A 17,543-nucleotide genomic window follows, 5' to 3' on the forward strand; every position below is an offset into this window, starting at 1 on the left:
CAAACAAATATCCAAGTGACATGTGTATTTACTATTGAATTTTCTTTTGTTTCATCTTTTCTTCACATCTTCTCTCTCAAATATTTTCATTTTTATTTTAACTCCCCCCTCAATTTTCTTTTTCCTTTTTTATTTTTCTAAACATAAATAAATTAATAAATTGAATATTTCTTAATGGAACGAAAAGGAACACGTAAAAATTATTTTATGATTATTAAATTTTTTTATAATTATTAAAAAAAATATTTTCAAACTTCTACTCTACTGACGGGTCACTGTCAATAAAATGCATTTTTCATTTTAGCTAACAATTTATTTGAGACACACAATTCTTATTTTCAAATGTCAAAATTTTTATTTTTTTCACGGGGCATTATCAGCAAAATATCTATTATATTTTAATTAACAATTGTCTTTATTTGAGACACAAAATTCTTATTTTCAAATGTAAAGTTTTCTATTTTTATTTTTATTACGGGACACTATCAACACGATACCTATTTTATTTTTATTAATAATTCTATATAAATACGAATGACAATTCTATATATATTTATTGCTACATAAGATCATTATTTAGCTTTGGTATGATTTTTACAATATCTATCTCAAAATCACATTACATCTTCCTCATTATAACTTTGCACTTGTCTTTAATGTTATTGGACACAACAAGTTAGATCCAACCAACAAAATATGTATAAATGTTAATTTGCACTTGATAAAGTGACACTAGACACAATTAGTTAGATATAGACAAAAAAATATATATAAATTGATCCTTTCAATGATGAAATATTTTAAATATTAATATGTATTGCAATTTTTTCATTGTAATATTATTGAAAAACCGATTCATTCTTACTCTAAAAATAATTTATTATTTAATAGGTGTTGAGTTATCACTCATTTGCACATGTTTTTAATGTTGAAAATGTGAATGAAATATTTTATGAAGTGTCATGGGACACAACAAATTAAATTCTAAGCAGCAAAACATACATAAACCTAATTCTTAAATTACAGTATAATTCTACACTACTAAATAATATTTACCCGTGCGGACGCACGAGTATATTACTAGTTTTATAATTGATGGCACCTCTCTATTTTTTACTTACCTAATATTGTGATTTAAGATACTTATTAAAATGATCCATATATTAAATACAAAACAAAACATAATAGTATTTCAACAAAACAGACTTGGATGACACGTAGGCACACTAGTGGAAACTTGAAGATTAAACATGGATTGAAGCGTAATGGTTCCATAATAGGTGAAATCGTCGTTGACGGTTATTTGGTAAATAAAATAAATAACAAACTCATACTTTGTAGCAAAGATCACAAACTTTCATACACCGTAGTGTATCGATATACAAAGAAAATGTGATGGCTACATCATCGCACTTTATTCCATATTTCTCTATAGGGTCCACTATGGGAAACTTTGGACGAGTGGGACAACCTCCAAGATGTATGGGATACTTCCCTCCAATTATGCCACCTCTGACCAATAACTCTGTCCAAGTTATGAGACAACAAATAAATGAGAGTAACCATGATATGGTACACATGTTCACGCAATGGATGAGCAACGTGTTTAGTCATCTAATAGAAAACACTACCCAATGTTATCAGCAGTTGGCACGACAAATGGGTCGAATGGATGACATTTTTTGTGCACCAACAGCCCCAACGCCTAACAATCCCTAAGGATTAACCCTCTAGAAGCTAGAGAAATCGAGAACAAAAAAAAGCCAAATGGCCCAGATTTGGTACTAGTTCAAAGAGACCAAGATGCCGATCAAGTTCGCAAACAAGCCTAACAAGATAATCTTGGAGTGCAAAATAACATCACCAACGTGGTCGAACAAATTCAAGCCCATGATGACCTTAATTAGACATGCAAGCCAATTTTTCGTGTCGCCATTGTCAGAATATGTGGGGAAAATTGAATTTCCCAAGGGTTAGAAAGTCCCAAAATTTATCAAGTTTGCTGGTGACGCTAATGAATCCACAGTTGAGCACATAGTTGGGTATCAAGCGAGGATGGTGATTTAGCCAACAACGAGAATTTAAAAGCAGAATATTTTCCTAGTTTGTTAAAGAAGAAAGCCTTCACGTGGTTTACCACTATTTCTTTAAATTATATCTTCACTTGGAACCAATTGGAGAAAGTATTCCACAAACTATTCTATATGGGACAGTCAAAGATTAGTCTTAAAGAATTGGCCAGCGTAAGGCGAAAGGTGGCTGAAAGTATTGATGATTATCTCAATAAATTTAAAACCTTGAAATTGAGATGTTTTATGCAAGTTCCAAAACTTAAGTTGGTTGAACGGGCAGCAGGGAGCCTTGATTACTCCATTCGGAAGAAATTAGACACCTAATCCCCAAGGGACATGACCCAGTTGGCCAATATAGTTCGATAAGTTGAACGACTAAAGGCTGAAAAAGCCAAAACTACTTAGTTCAGTAAAAAGAAATTGGCTTACATCGAGGTCGCACCTCAGGAAATTCGTATGACTCGGATTATGAGTCAATGTGACAGAATTGAAGCCAGGACCTCCTTATTGTAAGCTTCTCTTTCAATGTTTAGTGCAATATCTTAACCAACGTTCAATCAGTATATTAATCTTTTTACCTGCAAACTTGAACACACATTAGTGTACCCAATTGTTCTTTAAAAACTTTGTTATCATTAAAACCTTAAAAATATGGTATAAATCAATTTTGTTCCAACAAAGTCTTGATTTATTTCTTATAATAATATTCTTTTCATTAAGGTTGTTACAAAAACCCATTTGGTTCCAAATAGTATATTTTATTCATGTTTTAGAACAAGTTCTCAAATATTATTTCTTTAAAATTGATTTAATTATTCTTGCATGAAAAATGTCCAATGTTCATCCATTATAACTTCATTAATATTATGAGATTCAATTTGAGAAACACCACTCAGATGGTGACATACCTGATTTAGAGAGCTTCAAGTAGTGTTGGCTGGAGATTTCGTTCAAGAAGAATATTCTCTGGAGAGGTAGAGTTCGAAGGAAGATGGTTACTGATGACCATTTCTGAGATTAAAATGGCTACTGATGACCATGTTTTCGAGAATGTTGTTTGAGTTGGAATAAAGATGGTTAGACTTGGAGCTAATTCGAAGAGGAATATCTTTAAAAGACTTAAACGTTTTGCGAAATACGTAAAGTACTGAGGCTGAACGTGTCTTCGTGGCATTCTCGATTATGGTTGCGTTGCCACGTGTCGAAAGAAGATTCAGGCGGGATGATTTGAATTTCGAAGTAGTTTGTGTAACCGCACAAAGACAGATGGCATCCCAGGGATTCTTGTGGGCAACGTGGCATTAGATTAGTGTAGGATCGTTAAGGTCGAAACTAGTATAAATAAGGGTCTTAATGTTAGGATTCCGTGTGTTCATTTTGTACAAATCACTCGCAAATCAATCAAGTATCAAGTGTTTAGAGAACGAGTTCGCTGAGAAGTGTACGTATGACACCAACATCAATTTAATACATTTGTATTTTTCCTTTATTCAAGTATCTTTTCATTACTACCGCTTTCATTTACTTTCCGTTATTTATACTCTTGCATTTCTTTCATAGTGTTCAGACTTTTCATTTCGAAACACTTTACATTCCTGCATTTTACATTACTGCATGTTATATTCTTGTACTTTACATTTCTGCAATTTACATGCTTTTATTTATATTTCTTCGAAAGTTATATTAACTTGTATAACCAGTATTATCCCAAGTGAACATTCATAAGACCGAATCACAAAATAAGTCTTCTCGAAGTCAGAACAGGCAAACATGAATCGAATCCTTTCAAAAGACGTTTGTTTGACTACGTCCTAGGATCAATCTAGTCGATCCTGCGAGTAACCAAAGTATATTTTATAGTTTGGAGGACTAGCGGTTGTTTACCGGAAATCACCGTAAACAAATTGGCACGCCCAGTGGGACAGTGTCAAACAGATTGTTTTTAACCGATTGTTTTGTTTTGTCTAGAAAATATCAAGACCTTGTATGAACCTTAGGAACGGTAAATTAACCAACAGTGCACAACCGATTCCTAAACGAAGGTACAACAAAAAAATGGTCAATGTGGCCAGTGCAGGGGGAGATCAAGATCCCCCACAAGGGTCAGGAACGGTGGCTGCAAATTCTACACATGTTTCGGCTTCCACTCAGGAGGCCCAGGCTATACCGGTTTCGACAGAATCTGAACCTGTAGGTAATTCCCAGGCGATACCTGAAAATACTACAGGGACGACAGGAACGCTCCCAGTCTCGAGTTCGACTGCTATCCCTTTATTAACAGGCGCAGGCGAGATACCACATTTCGCAACTAATGTCGCAAGTCAGATGTTTACCCTAAGACCATCATCTGCCTTAGATATGTGGAGACCCAATTTCCTATACGGAATGCCACATTCATACATGACAGGATTAGGAGGAACGGGGCCTACATACACTACAACTAACCCAACAGCGTTTTCGCCTAATGTTGGTTCGATAGGTCGAAGCGGACAGAATACTGGCTTCTCTGCCCAAGTACCCCCTTTTACCACAAATAGTCAAGCAGCATTTCGACAAGAAATGGATGCAAGTAACCATGATATGTTAGGAACTCTTGCTAAAGAATTGGGTTCCATCTTGAATCCATTAGCAACAAACATTGCTAGGACTAACCAGGATAATGTGGAAACCTTCCAAAAAATATCATCTCAAATAAATCGAATGGCAGATTTTTTAGGAGTTCCACAAAATAGACGAAGGAACAACCAATCAACTTATTAGGAAGGGGGACCCATTCTAGAACCAGTTAGAGCCACAGTACCGCCACCTAGGCCAACACCAGTCGAACAAAACCAAGTGGTAGACTTAGAAACTCGAAGTCAAACGACTAACGTTGGCCAACAAGCAGTTGCCCAGCAACAACCTAATCTAGTGGTGGTAAGAAGAAATGAACATCCTGATGAAGTGGTGCATAGGGTTAGGAGAGACAATTTGGCAACAGAGAACAATCTCACTGCCTCGATAGAGAGAATAATGGCTAACAATGACCTTAATACCGGGCTTCGACGCCCAAATTATACATCCCCAATAGCAGAATATATCATGCAAACAGAATTGCCAAGGGGTACCAAAGTACCAAAATTTACTAAATTTTCAGGGGACACTAATGAGTCTACCGTGGAGCACATAGCCAGATATCTGACGGAAGCAGGGGATCTAGCAGGGAACGAAGACTTAAGGATTAAATACTTCCCTAGTTCGCTAACAAAAAATGCTTTTGTTTGGTTCACTACGTTTCCCCCAAATTCCATAGATGCATGGGCACACTTGGAGAGATTATTCCATGAACAATTTTACATGGGTCAAACCAAGATAAGTCTGAAAGAATTGGCTAGCATCAAGAGGAAGTTCACGGAGTCTATAGATGATTACTTAAACAGGTTCCGTTTATTGAAATCAAGATGCTTCACGACTGTCCCAGAGCATGAATTAGTTGAAATGGCTGCAGGTGGCCTAGATTATTCAATTCGAAAGAAGCTGGATACTCAATACCTAAGAGATATATGGCCCAATTGGCAGACAGGGTTCGACAAGTCGAACGGTTAAAAGCAGAAAAGGCCAGAGCAAGTAAAAGTTATAAGAAGGAGAGAGTAGCATACGTCGAAGCAGACGACGTTGATGGTGAACCTTTCGAAGATTCATACAGCATGGAAGAGGTCGAAATAGATCTTGCTGAGTTAAAAGAGGCGCCACCTTATTCTTGCAGATTGCTCACCCCTTCTAATGGAAAAAATCCAGTAGAGAATGATAAAAGCGATAGATTTCCTAAGAAAACTTATACATTTGATGTCACTAAATGTGACGAAATATTTGACTTATTAGTAAAAGATGGCCAGATGATAGTACCTCCCAATTCAAAAATTCCTCCGTTAGAACAACGGAAGAAGCGAGGTTTTTGCAAATATCACGGTTTTTTAGGCCATAAAACTTCACAATGTTTTCTTTTCAGGGATCTAATTCAGAATGCTATCAAGGATAGACGTCTGAAATTCGCTGACAAAACCAAGAACCATATGAAGGTTGACGCATACCCTTTGAGTGTGGCTGACACTAACCTATGTGAACCACTTAACGTCAACATGGTGGAAGTATCTGAAATTGATGCTATTGAGTCGGGGATAATTTCAGGTGGAAAGCAGGCTACTGAAAGCCTAAATGCCAATTCGATCTTCAATACTGATGTTGAAGGATCCTTTGATGCTGAGATGACTGAAGATTTGAAAAGAAAAACAAGTGAGGCCACTGAAGACCTCACAATGAAGCTTCAGCAGATACGAATTTCCGAGGCTCCTCCGGCAGTTGTTAACATGGTCAATGTTAGACGGCCTTTATCTGAAATAGAAGAATTAGAAAAATGGCTGATAAGGGAGAAAGGAAACATTGAAATCCCACCAAGAGGGAACAGTCTGAAGGATTATCTCTGGGATTGTCATGTGAAAAATGGTGGAAAAAGGCTGATGTGCCCAAGATGTTCAGTTATGTTAAATCGAAGGGTTCAAGCCAATTTCGAGAGGGCCCTGCGAGAAAGAATGGAGCAGCCTTGGAGAGGAGGAAACTTGTTGCTGAAAGTATACCCAAGGTCTGAAGAAAGCTTGGTTGGTTTCTTAGTCAGATGTCACAACGACAACTCTAAGGTTGCACTGTGCCCTAGATGTGGTGCAGTCTATGACGAACTACTAGCAAGATCATTCGAAAGGGTGTATCTCTACATGGGTCGGGAGACTCAAGGACTTTGTCCTAACTTGTATATGTTCGACAACTGGACCCCGACGAAGAGACCTGACAGCCCACACCCTAGAGCTCGAAGGGTCACATTCAGAGTCCCTGCAAACATACCCAGGGATAGATGGATGCAAGCTGGTGCCAGAACCAACAAATGGCGAAGTTGGGACCAAGGAGGAAGAACTGCAATGGCATATAGGAAGCAATTCCATACTTCCAATCGAGAGATGTACAGATTGGAGAACTACAAAGGAAAAAATCCTATGTCTAGATCCCAATGGCCGAGGCACCAGAGGATGAAGAAGGCCCAAAGGGAATACAAACCAAGGGAGACTAGAGAATCAAGTAGCAATCAAATCCCAATGCAGGGGGCAAGGACAAGTAAGCCTCCAGTGGAGCATAAGTTGTTCGATTCTGAAAATGAGAAAGAAGAAGAAAAAATGCATTCCAGTCCTTGGAAGGAAGACGATAGGATGACAAATGATTTTGACTCAGACGGAGTGTCGTCTATAAACCTCAATTGCAATGTTGTGTCAGTACTCCCTCATGAGTTCAACCAAGAAACAGAAGTTGAAGATTGTGAGGAAGCTGATGAGGAAGAGATGGCAAGACACAGACCTGTGTGTTACTATGTGCTGAACAATGGGGCAGTCGAAGAGCAGAACGCTTTCTTCGAAAGGCCTGATGAAGGTATGAGGAATCATTTGAAACCACTCTATATAAGAGCCAAGATTGAGAATGTTGGCATTAACAAAGTCTTAGTAGATGGAGGAGCAGCGGTGAACCTAATGCCCCAATATATGTTGAAGAGAATTGGTATGTTCGATACTGATATAAGACCATATAACATGGTTCTGTCCAACTATGAAGGCAAGATAGGGCAAACTTTAAGAGTAATTCAAGTGAATTTAACTGTGGGTTTCGTCACCAGGCCAACGATGTTCATGGTGATACCAGCAAAGGCTAATTACAATCTTTTGCTTGGAAGAGAGTGGATCCATGGAGTGGCGGCTGTGCCTTCGAAGATGCATCAAAGACTAACCATTTGGATAGAAGATGGCATAGTAGAAAACATCGAAGGAGATCAAAGTTACTACATGGCTGAAGTCAATCAGGTCAATAAAACTAGTTTCGACAGGAATTTGGCGAACATTGGACCTTGCCATGCTGCTGAAGATATATACACTCCAAACAGAAATGCTTTATACTATTTGTCTTTACATCCTAATGGATTCCAATGGAATAGAGAAATAATGGATGGTCCAGAAGATACCCCACCAGTGGAACATTTACCAACAATACGGCCAACGGGCTGGGATGACGACGTTGGTCATGTCTGAAGCATCTTTTTTCGAAAAGAATTCGGCTTACATAGCCGAGAATAAAAGAAACACGGCTCTCGAATCCGAGTTATCACACATGACAGTCAGTACGGTTCAGAGAGAAGCAGAAACAAGGGATTTTGGAATACATCCTACCCCCCCAATTCCTCGAAGATCCAATTCAAGCCAAAGAAATCTCAGGAGAGGAAACGAGTCAAAGGCTGGATGCAATCTACGACGAAGAACCTTTGGGATTCGAGAAAGATCCAATGGGGGCAAATATCAAAATGCTAGCCCAAGATCCACTCGAATAAGTAAATCTTGTAGATGGAGACCAGAAGAGGGTAACATACATCAGTGCAAAACTGGAGCCAACCTTGAAGTCAAAAGTCATCGCGTTGTTGAAAGGGAACAAAGATTGCTTTGCATGGGATTACGACGAGATGCCTGGTTTAAGGCGAGATTTGGTCGAATTAAAGCTGCCCATAAAGGAAGGAAAAAAGCCCATCAAGCAAACTCCTAGAAGGTTCGCACCAGAAATTCATTCGAAGATCAAAGAAGAGGTCGAAAGACTTCTACGATGCAAGTTCATCAGAACTACGAGGTATGTAGAATGGATTGCTAATATTTTTCCGATTATTAAAAAGAACGGTTCATTAAGAGTATGCATAGATTTTCGTGATCTTAATGCAGCAATGCCTAAGGATGAATATCCCATGCCTGTGGCAGAAATGTTAGTAGATTCAGCCGCAGGCTTCGAATATCTAAGCATGTTGGATGGATATTCTGGGTATAACCAAATCTTCATTGCAGAAGAAGATGTGTCTAAAACAGCTTTTCGCTGCCCAGGGGCCATATGTACCTACGAATAGGTTGTAATGCCTTTTGGTCTAAAAAATGCTGGGGCAACTTATCAAAGAGCAATGAATTCTATATTCCATGATTTTATAGAAACTTTCATGCAAGTATACATATATGACATTATGGTGAAATCTGTTTCGGATAACAGCCATCTGGACCATCTGAGCCAATCGTTTGAAAGAATGAGAAAACATGGCTTGAAGATGAACCCCCTTAAATGTGCTTTCTTTGTGCGGGCTGGAGATTTCCTGGGCTTCATGGTCCACAAAAAGGGAATAGAAATTAATCAAAATAAAACAAACGCTATTATGGAAACGAAGCCTCCATCCACGAAGAAAGAATTACAATCTTTACTGGGAAAGATAAACTTCTTGAGAAGATTCATTTCCAACTTGAGTGGACGCACGCAAGCATTTTCTCCCTTACTTAAAATAAAGCAAGGAAATTTCGAATGGCGTGCTGAACATCAAGAAGCTTTTGAGAAGATCAAGCAATACTTGATGCATCCACCAATATTATCTCCCCCAAATGGAAAGAAATACATGCGCCTGTATATTTCAGCGTCAGATAATACAATAGGTAGCATGTTAGCTCAAGAAGACGATAATGGCATCGAAAGAGCCATTTATTACTTAAGTAGAGTACTCAATGATGCAGAGACTAGGTATAGCGCAATAGAAAAACTCTGCCTTTGTCTATATTTCTCTTGTATCAAACTAAAGTATTATATAAAGCCAATTGTTGTTTATGTTTCGTCTCATTGTGATGTGATTAAACACATGCTATCAAAGCCTATATTACATAGTCGAATTGGCAAGTGGGCGTTGGCCCTTACTGAGTACTCTTTGATATTTCAACCCCTTAAAGCAATGAAAGGTCAGATCGTATCAGATTTCATTGTTGATCATGTAGTGGTTGAAAATCCTCAACAATACTTAGAGTTAAAGCCTTGGAAGCTATACTTCGATGGTTCAACCCATAAAGAAGGAACTGGCGTTGGAATACTAATAATTTCTCCTGATGGAATTCCAACAAAGCTCAAGTACAAGATTGAAGGTCCCTTATGCTCCAACAACGAAGCTGAATACGAAGCACTGATTGCTGGACTTGAGGCTTTGTTAGAATTGGGGGCAACTAGAGTCGAAATCAAAGGAGACTCTGAGCTAGTGATTAAGCAGCTGACGAAAGAATACAAGTGTATCAAAGAAAATTTGATCATGTATTTTGTCATAGCAAATAGGCTTCTCAAAAAATTCGAGTATGTGGATTTAAATCACGTTTCAAGGTTGAAAAATCAAGAAGCGAATGATTTGGCACAATTAGCTTCAGGATACAGGGTATCAAAAGAAAAACTAGAAGAACTGATCGAAGTAAGAGGCAAAGCAATGGCTACCAAGCTTTCCCCAAGTGATTTGGAGAACTCACAATTGGGTTTTGCCAACAAACAAGAGTTTGAAATTTTGAATATAGACTCTTTAGCAGACACAAATTGGAGAAGTCCAATTGTGAACTATTTAAAAGATCCTTCGACAGAAACGGATAGAAAGGTAAAGTATCGAGCTTTATCATACTTTTTAATGGGAAATGAATTGTTTAAGAAAACTCCCGAAGTAGTTTTATTAAAGTGTCTGGGCGAAGCGGAAGCATATTTGGCTCTCTCAAATGTACATAGCGGAGCATGTGGTGCGCACCAAGCAGGGCACAAAATGAAATGGCTTTTGTTTCGATACGGAATGTATTGGCCCTCTATGTTGAAAGATTGCATAGAATTTGCAAAGGGTTGTCAAGAATGTCAATAGCATGCAGGTATTCAACATGCTCCTGCAAATGAATTAAGTTCAATAATAAAACCATGGTCTCTCAGAGGTTGGGCATTAGACTTAATTGGAGAAATTCACCCCAAGTCATCTAGAGGTCAAAGGTATATTTTGGTAGGAATAGGCTACTTCACAAAATGGGTCGAAGCGATACTACTTGCGAATGTGGATCAGGAAGCTGTGATTGAGTTTATTCAGAAACACATCATATACAGATTCGAAATCCCAGAAAGTATAACCACAGATCAAGGATCAGTGTTCACTGGGCGAAAGATGAAAGATTTCGCCAGAGATATGGGGTTCAAGTTATTTACCTCTACACCTTACTATGCTCAGGCAAATGGACAAGTCGAAGCAGCAAATAAGATAATAATTGGTCTTATAAAGAAACATGTAGGGAAAAAACCCAAGAACTGGCATAAAACTTTGGACCAAGCGCTTTGGGCTTGTCGAACATCGCCAAAAGAAGCTACAAACACAACGCCTTTCCAATTGACGTTTGGACATGACGCAGTGCTTCCAGTCGAAATATACTTGCAATCAGTCAGGATCCAAAGACAAGCAGAAATTCCTCCAAATACTTACTGGGAATTGATGATGAATGAGTTAGTAGATTTGGACGAAGACAGACTTCGAGCATTGGAGATGATAAAAAGAGAAAAAGAAAGAGTGTCCAGAGCATACAATAAAAAGGTGAAAGGTAAAACGTTTATCAGTAATGACTTAGTTTGGAAAGCTATTTTACCTATAGATCGAAAGAATCAGGCGTTAGGTAAATGGTCCCCACATTAGGAAGGCCCTTTTCGAATCTTGAAAGTGTTCTCAAATAACGCTTATGAGATAGAAGAATTGGCAGAAGATCGTAGGACTTTAAGGGTAAATGAGAAGTATCTGAAAAGATACAAACCAAGCATGCACGAAGTTAAAATTGCAAAAACGTAGATATTCAAAGGATGCTACGTAGGCCAAAATGGTTGAACAAGCACCGAAATGGCTTTATGATCAAGAGTGTTATGTGATAAGTAAAGTAAACACAAACAAAGAAATATCAAAATGCATTTCATTAAGATGGGAGGAGTACATTACATTTCCATTAACAAAAGGACTGCAATTGAAAAGAAATATGCTAAAGGTAAACAAAAGGAGGCATTCAGAAGATTTTGGATAATAAAAAACTAAGGCCTATAACGCCTTCATCAAAGCCTCAAACAAAGTACCCCTAATTAATCCTTTGCTCTAAACCCTCCAAGGATAGCAGGGGCAAGCTTTCTGTTAGTTACCAATTTGTGTAAATATCTTAGGTAATTTTTGGTAACTCTCAAGTCTTTTTGTGGTTAATAGTAGTATTTTATTGTCATTTGGTATATATTTATTCTTATATTTATATTATTGTTGAATAGTTCTTATCTTTGCAATCTATGTTGGATTTTGTAGTTTTTATAGATAATTGGAAGCTTGGACCATGGAAAAAGCACTTTGAAGATGTTCCAAGACCAAAGCCAAGGATTGCTGAAAAGAGGTAGCGCGCTAAGCGAGGTTGAGCCCGCTAAGCGCGCTTTTGAAGAAAAGAAGGAAGTTCTGGCAGAGAGTTCCGCGCTAAGCGAGGTCTGGAGCCCGCTTAGCGCGATTGGGCGGTTTAAGCAATATTTGATAGCGCGCTTAGCGGGCTGCACCGCGCTAAGCGCGGTCTGCGAAACTTTGTTTATTTGTTTATGGGCCAGATCACTTTTGAAGTTAGTGAGAGATATTTTAGAGAGAAACAAGAGCATAATACACTGTAGCAAATATAGAGTTGAAGATTGGAAGCCTTGATCGTCGATTAATCGCCTTTGATGCTTGTTGATCTTCATCCTTTCCTTCTTGTGCAAGCTACCATTCTCATGGATAGCTAAATCCCTTTTGTATCAAGATAAGATGTAATCTTCCTAGCCTTTTGTATGTTTTTCTTGTGAATATATGTGAATGAACAAGTGATGATCAATATAGATGGTTTAGTTTGTTTATTAAAGCTTTTTCTTTGGTATAAATGTTTGAGACATCAATGTTTGTATCTAGACCCAACTAATCATCTTTCAAACTATAAGTTGCAGACATGGATTTAGAGTTTGATGTTTACTAAGTATCGGTTCTTAAAACGTTATTTGTATTGTTTAAACGGTGGAGAAATCGTCGGTTAAACAATACGGTAAATCTAGCTATATCGTTGCGGACACGGACGATATAGGTGTCGATACGTAATTATATTGATCGTTAGCAAGTTCATAAGCATCTATTTATAAGGAAACATACAAATTTAGGTCGATGAAATCGAATCTTGATACATTTTCTTTAACTTAGAACTTTCATTAATTTACTCTTTGCTACTAAAAGAATTGAATGATCTTTTGCAAACCTAAAACTAAAGTAACATTAACTCAAGACAAAATAAGCTATAGAACGGCGGTGATATCGCAATAATCCCTGTGGATACGATATAAACGAAAAGTACACCACAATACTCTTTCAACAAAATGGCGCCGTTGCCGGGGATTGTTGTTTAGATATTGCAAGCATTGCAATAGTTTGTTTTGAATTGAGTCTTATAATTAATATCTTGTTTCTAAATTTATTTTCCTTGTGTTTGTTAATTTGCTTGGTTAGTTTTTCAGATAACAGTTTATGCGAGGACGTGTACCTGCAGATCAACTCCTTTTTGATCCTGAGATTGAGAGGACTGCTCGTAGAGAGAATAGCAAAACTCGTAGGAGGAGACAACTAGCTAGGGAAAGAAGACAACAACAAGAGGCATCTTCTTCTTCAACTCCTGTTGAAAACTTAGTTGAGGGAGAAATGGCAGGAGAGATTCCTAATGTTCCAGTTCGAGGGCCTTGTGTTAATAGCCCTCGACTCAATGCACAATTTGCTCGTGATCAAGCCAATGGAAGAAACTCCGAGATGAAAACGGGGTTACTTCAATTACTTTATCAGAATCCTTTCACAGGGGCAGATCACGAGGATCCATTTACTCATCTAACAAAGTTCTATGAGATCGCCGGAACAATTGGTGCTCCGGAAGACCAAGAAGAACAGGTGTTCAGGAGACTTTTTCCTCATTCCTTAATTGGAAAAGCTAAGGAATGGTACCTTGATCAACCAAATAATGTCATGACAAATTGGAACGAGTTAGAAGAGAAGTTCTTGGATCGGTTCTTTCCTCACAATAGGTTCATGGAAGCGAAAACTTCTATTGCGGTGTTCTCTCAAGGTTCGAATGAATCTCTCAATGAAGCATGGGAGAGGTTCAAGTCCATGGTTAGAAAATGCAAAGGTCATGGGTTTGATGAATTGTCTCAAATCCATATCTTTAGGAATGGACTCCAACCTCAACCAAAAACTCTTTTAGATGCTACCGCGGGTGGTTCGTTGATGTCAAAAACTGCTGCAGAAGCGATTGCTATCATTGATAGAATGGCTTTGAACGATCATCAAGGGCAACACAACCGTAGTGCATTGCAAAGAAAACCGGGAGTTCTTGAATTGAATACTAGTGATGCAATACTTGCTCAAAACAAGTTATTGACACAACAAGTAGAATTGCTCACTCAACAAATGTCAAAACTCCCTCAACAAATCAAAGAGATAAATGGGAGCCCTTCTAAAAATCAACATGTGATGTGTTGTGAATTGTGTAGGGGTGACCATCAAACAGGTTTTTGTCCTCCACCGGGTGAAGAGGTGAATTATGTGTCTAATCCTAATCAAGGATATGGTGGGAGACAACAACAACAACCTTACAACAATAACCAAGGTTACCAACAAAGAGGTAATCAAGGTTATCAACAAGGATGGAGGCCGGAAGCGGGCCCATCGAATCGACAAAATCCTTATCAAGGCGGTTACAATCAACAACCTCAACAAACAAAGCTTTCAATCGAGGACACTCTTAGCCAATTCATGCAATTGCAAATTGCAAGCCAAAAGAGTACGGATGCCGCAATAAAGAACCTTGAAACTCAAGTCGGGCAATTGTCAAAGCAACTTGCCGATCAAAACAAAGGTCCTTTTCCGGCTACTACACAAGAAAATCCTCGTGAGCATTGTAAGTCAATTCTAACTCGTAGCGGTAGAAATATTGATATGGGAGTAGGAGAGATAGTTGAGGAGGAAATTGTTGAGAGTGAAAAAGATAGGGTGATTGAAGTAGAAAAAAATGTTGAGGGTGATTTAGTTGAAAATGAGAAAGAGAAAGAATTAGTGGAAAAAGAAACTCTTGAGAAAGTTGTAGAAAAAGAGAGAAAAAAATTGAGTGTGAGTGAAAAGGGAAAGAAGAAGGTGGATGATTCTATACAAGTGAAGAAATTACCTTACCCTCCCGGTCCGTCAAAGAAAGAAGATGCAAAGCATTATGCTCGGTTCTTGGATATTTTTAGCAAGTTGCAAATTAATGTTCCTTTTTCCGAAGCATTAGAGCAAATGCCGATGTATGCAAAATTCATCAAAGACATCATCACTAAGAAGAGAAGATTCTTGGATCCGGAGGTAGTAACGGTGAGCTCTTGTTGTAATGCGTTAATTCAACGCACTACTCCGATAAAATCGAATGATCCTGGGCGGGTAACCTTACCGGTGTCTATTGGAAATGTTCACATAGGCAAAGGTTTGGTCGATACCGGTTCTAGCATTAATTTGATCCCATTGTCTATGGTGAGAAGATTAGGAATCAACGATTTGAAGCCGACAAGAATGACGTTATCATTAGCAGATAAATCCACAGCTCATCCTCATGGAGTTGCGGAAGACTTGCTTGTCAAGGTTGACAAATTTTGGTATCCTGTTGATTTTATTGTCATAGACATGGAAGAAGATCCTGAGATTCCATTGATCTTAGGAAGGCCTTTTATGAAGACGGCCCGAATGATGATAGATATTGATGATGGCTTAATGAAATTAAGGTACCAAGATGAAGAATTATGTCTTGATCTCTTTGAAGCCATCAAGCATCCTAATGATGAGGATGATTGTTTTAGAATCGATGCTACCGAAAGGGCTATTATGAAAGTGGAGAATCAAATGCACTTGTCAAATCCTCTTGAGAAGACTTTAATGGAAGCTCTTGAAGTTCTCACCGAAGATCAAGAGAAGGAAATTGAAGATTGCTTGAGAAATTTAGAGGCTTGTGAGGAGATGAATCCATTTGAAACTCAAATTGAAGAGTTGAAGGATGAACCTAAAGTTGAAGAGCAAAAGGTGGAGTTGAATGTGTTACCGTCTCACTTGAAATACGTGTTTCTCGGTGACAATTTTACTAAGCCGGTTATCATTAATAGTGGTTTGTCTAACAAGGAAGAGCATCGATTGAAGGGAGTGTTGACAAAGAATCAAGAAGCAATAGGATGGGTTTTATCCGACTTGAAGGGTATTAGTCCAGCCTATTGTATGCATAAGATTATGTTAGAAGATGATTTTCGGCCCGTGGCACAACCTCAAAGGCGATTGAATCCAACCATGAAAGAAGTTGTTAGAAAAGAGGTTGTGAAGTTATTAGAGGCGGGTATGATTTATCCCATCTCCGATAGCGAGTGGGTGAGTCCGGTGCATGTGGTTCCTAAGAAGGGTGGATTGACGGTTGTGAGAAATGAGAAGAACGAGTTGATTCCTTCAAGATCGGTGACCGGGTGGCGTATGTGTATTGATTATAGGAGGTTGAACCAAGCAACAAGAAAAGATCACTTTCCATTACCTTTCATGGATCAAATGTTAGAGAGGTTAGCCGGAAGAAATTTTTATTGTTTCTTGGATGGTTATTCGGGATACAATCAAATATCAGTGAATCCGGCGGACCACGAGAAAACTGCTTTTACATGTCCTTTTGGCGTTTTCGCATACCGAAGAATGCCATTTGGACTATGTAATGCTCCTGCAACATTTCAAAGGTGCATGCAAGCTATTTTCTCAGATTTGATCGAAAAAAGCATTGAGGTGTTCATGGATGATTTTTCTGTGTACGGGTCATCATTTGACTTGTGCTTGAAGAACCTTGATGTGGTGATGGAGAGATGCATTGAAACAAATTTGGTTCTCAACTGGGAGAAATGCACTTTCATGGTGACGGATGGGATTGTTCTTGGCCACAAGGTTTCTTCAAAGGGGCTTGAGGTCGATCCGGCAAAAATTGAAGTTATTGAAAAGCTTCCCCCTCCGGTGAATGTGAAAGGCATAAGGAGCTTCTTGGGACATGCTGGGTTCTATAGAAGATTCATCAAGGATTTTTCCAAGGTTGCAAAGCCTTTGAGTAATTTGCTCAACAAAGGTATGGAATTTAATTTTGATGAATCATGTCTAAAAGCTTTCCTAGAACTTAAAGCAAATTTGACCACCACACCCATAATTGTCGCTCCTAATTGGTCGCTTGAGTTTGAACTCATGTGCGATGCGAGTGACTATGCGGTTGGTGCGGTCTTAGGCCAAAGGAAGAACAAACAATTCCATGCTATACATTATGCGAGCAAAGTTTTAAATGAGGCACAGGTTAACTATGCCACTACCGAAAAAGAATTGCTCGCAATTGTATTTGCATTGGAAAAGTTTCGCTCTTACCTCATTGGTTCTAAAGTGGTGTGTTATACTGATCATGCCGCAATCAAATATCTTCTCACCAAGCCTGATTCAAAACAGAGGCTTATTCGGTGGATTCTTTTGCTTCAAGAATTTGATCTTGAAGTGACAGATAA

The sequence above is a fragment of the Vicia villosa genome, linkage group LG7 (assembly GCF_029867415.1).
Source record: "Vicia villosa cultivar HV-30 ecotype Madison, WI linkage group LG7, Vvil1.0, whole genome shotgun sequence".
Taxonomy (NCBI): domain Eukaryota; kingdom Viridiplantae; phylum Streptophyta; class Magnoliopsida; order Fabales; family Fabaceae; genus Vicia; species Vicia villosa.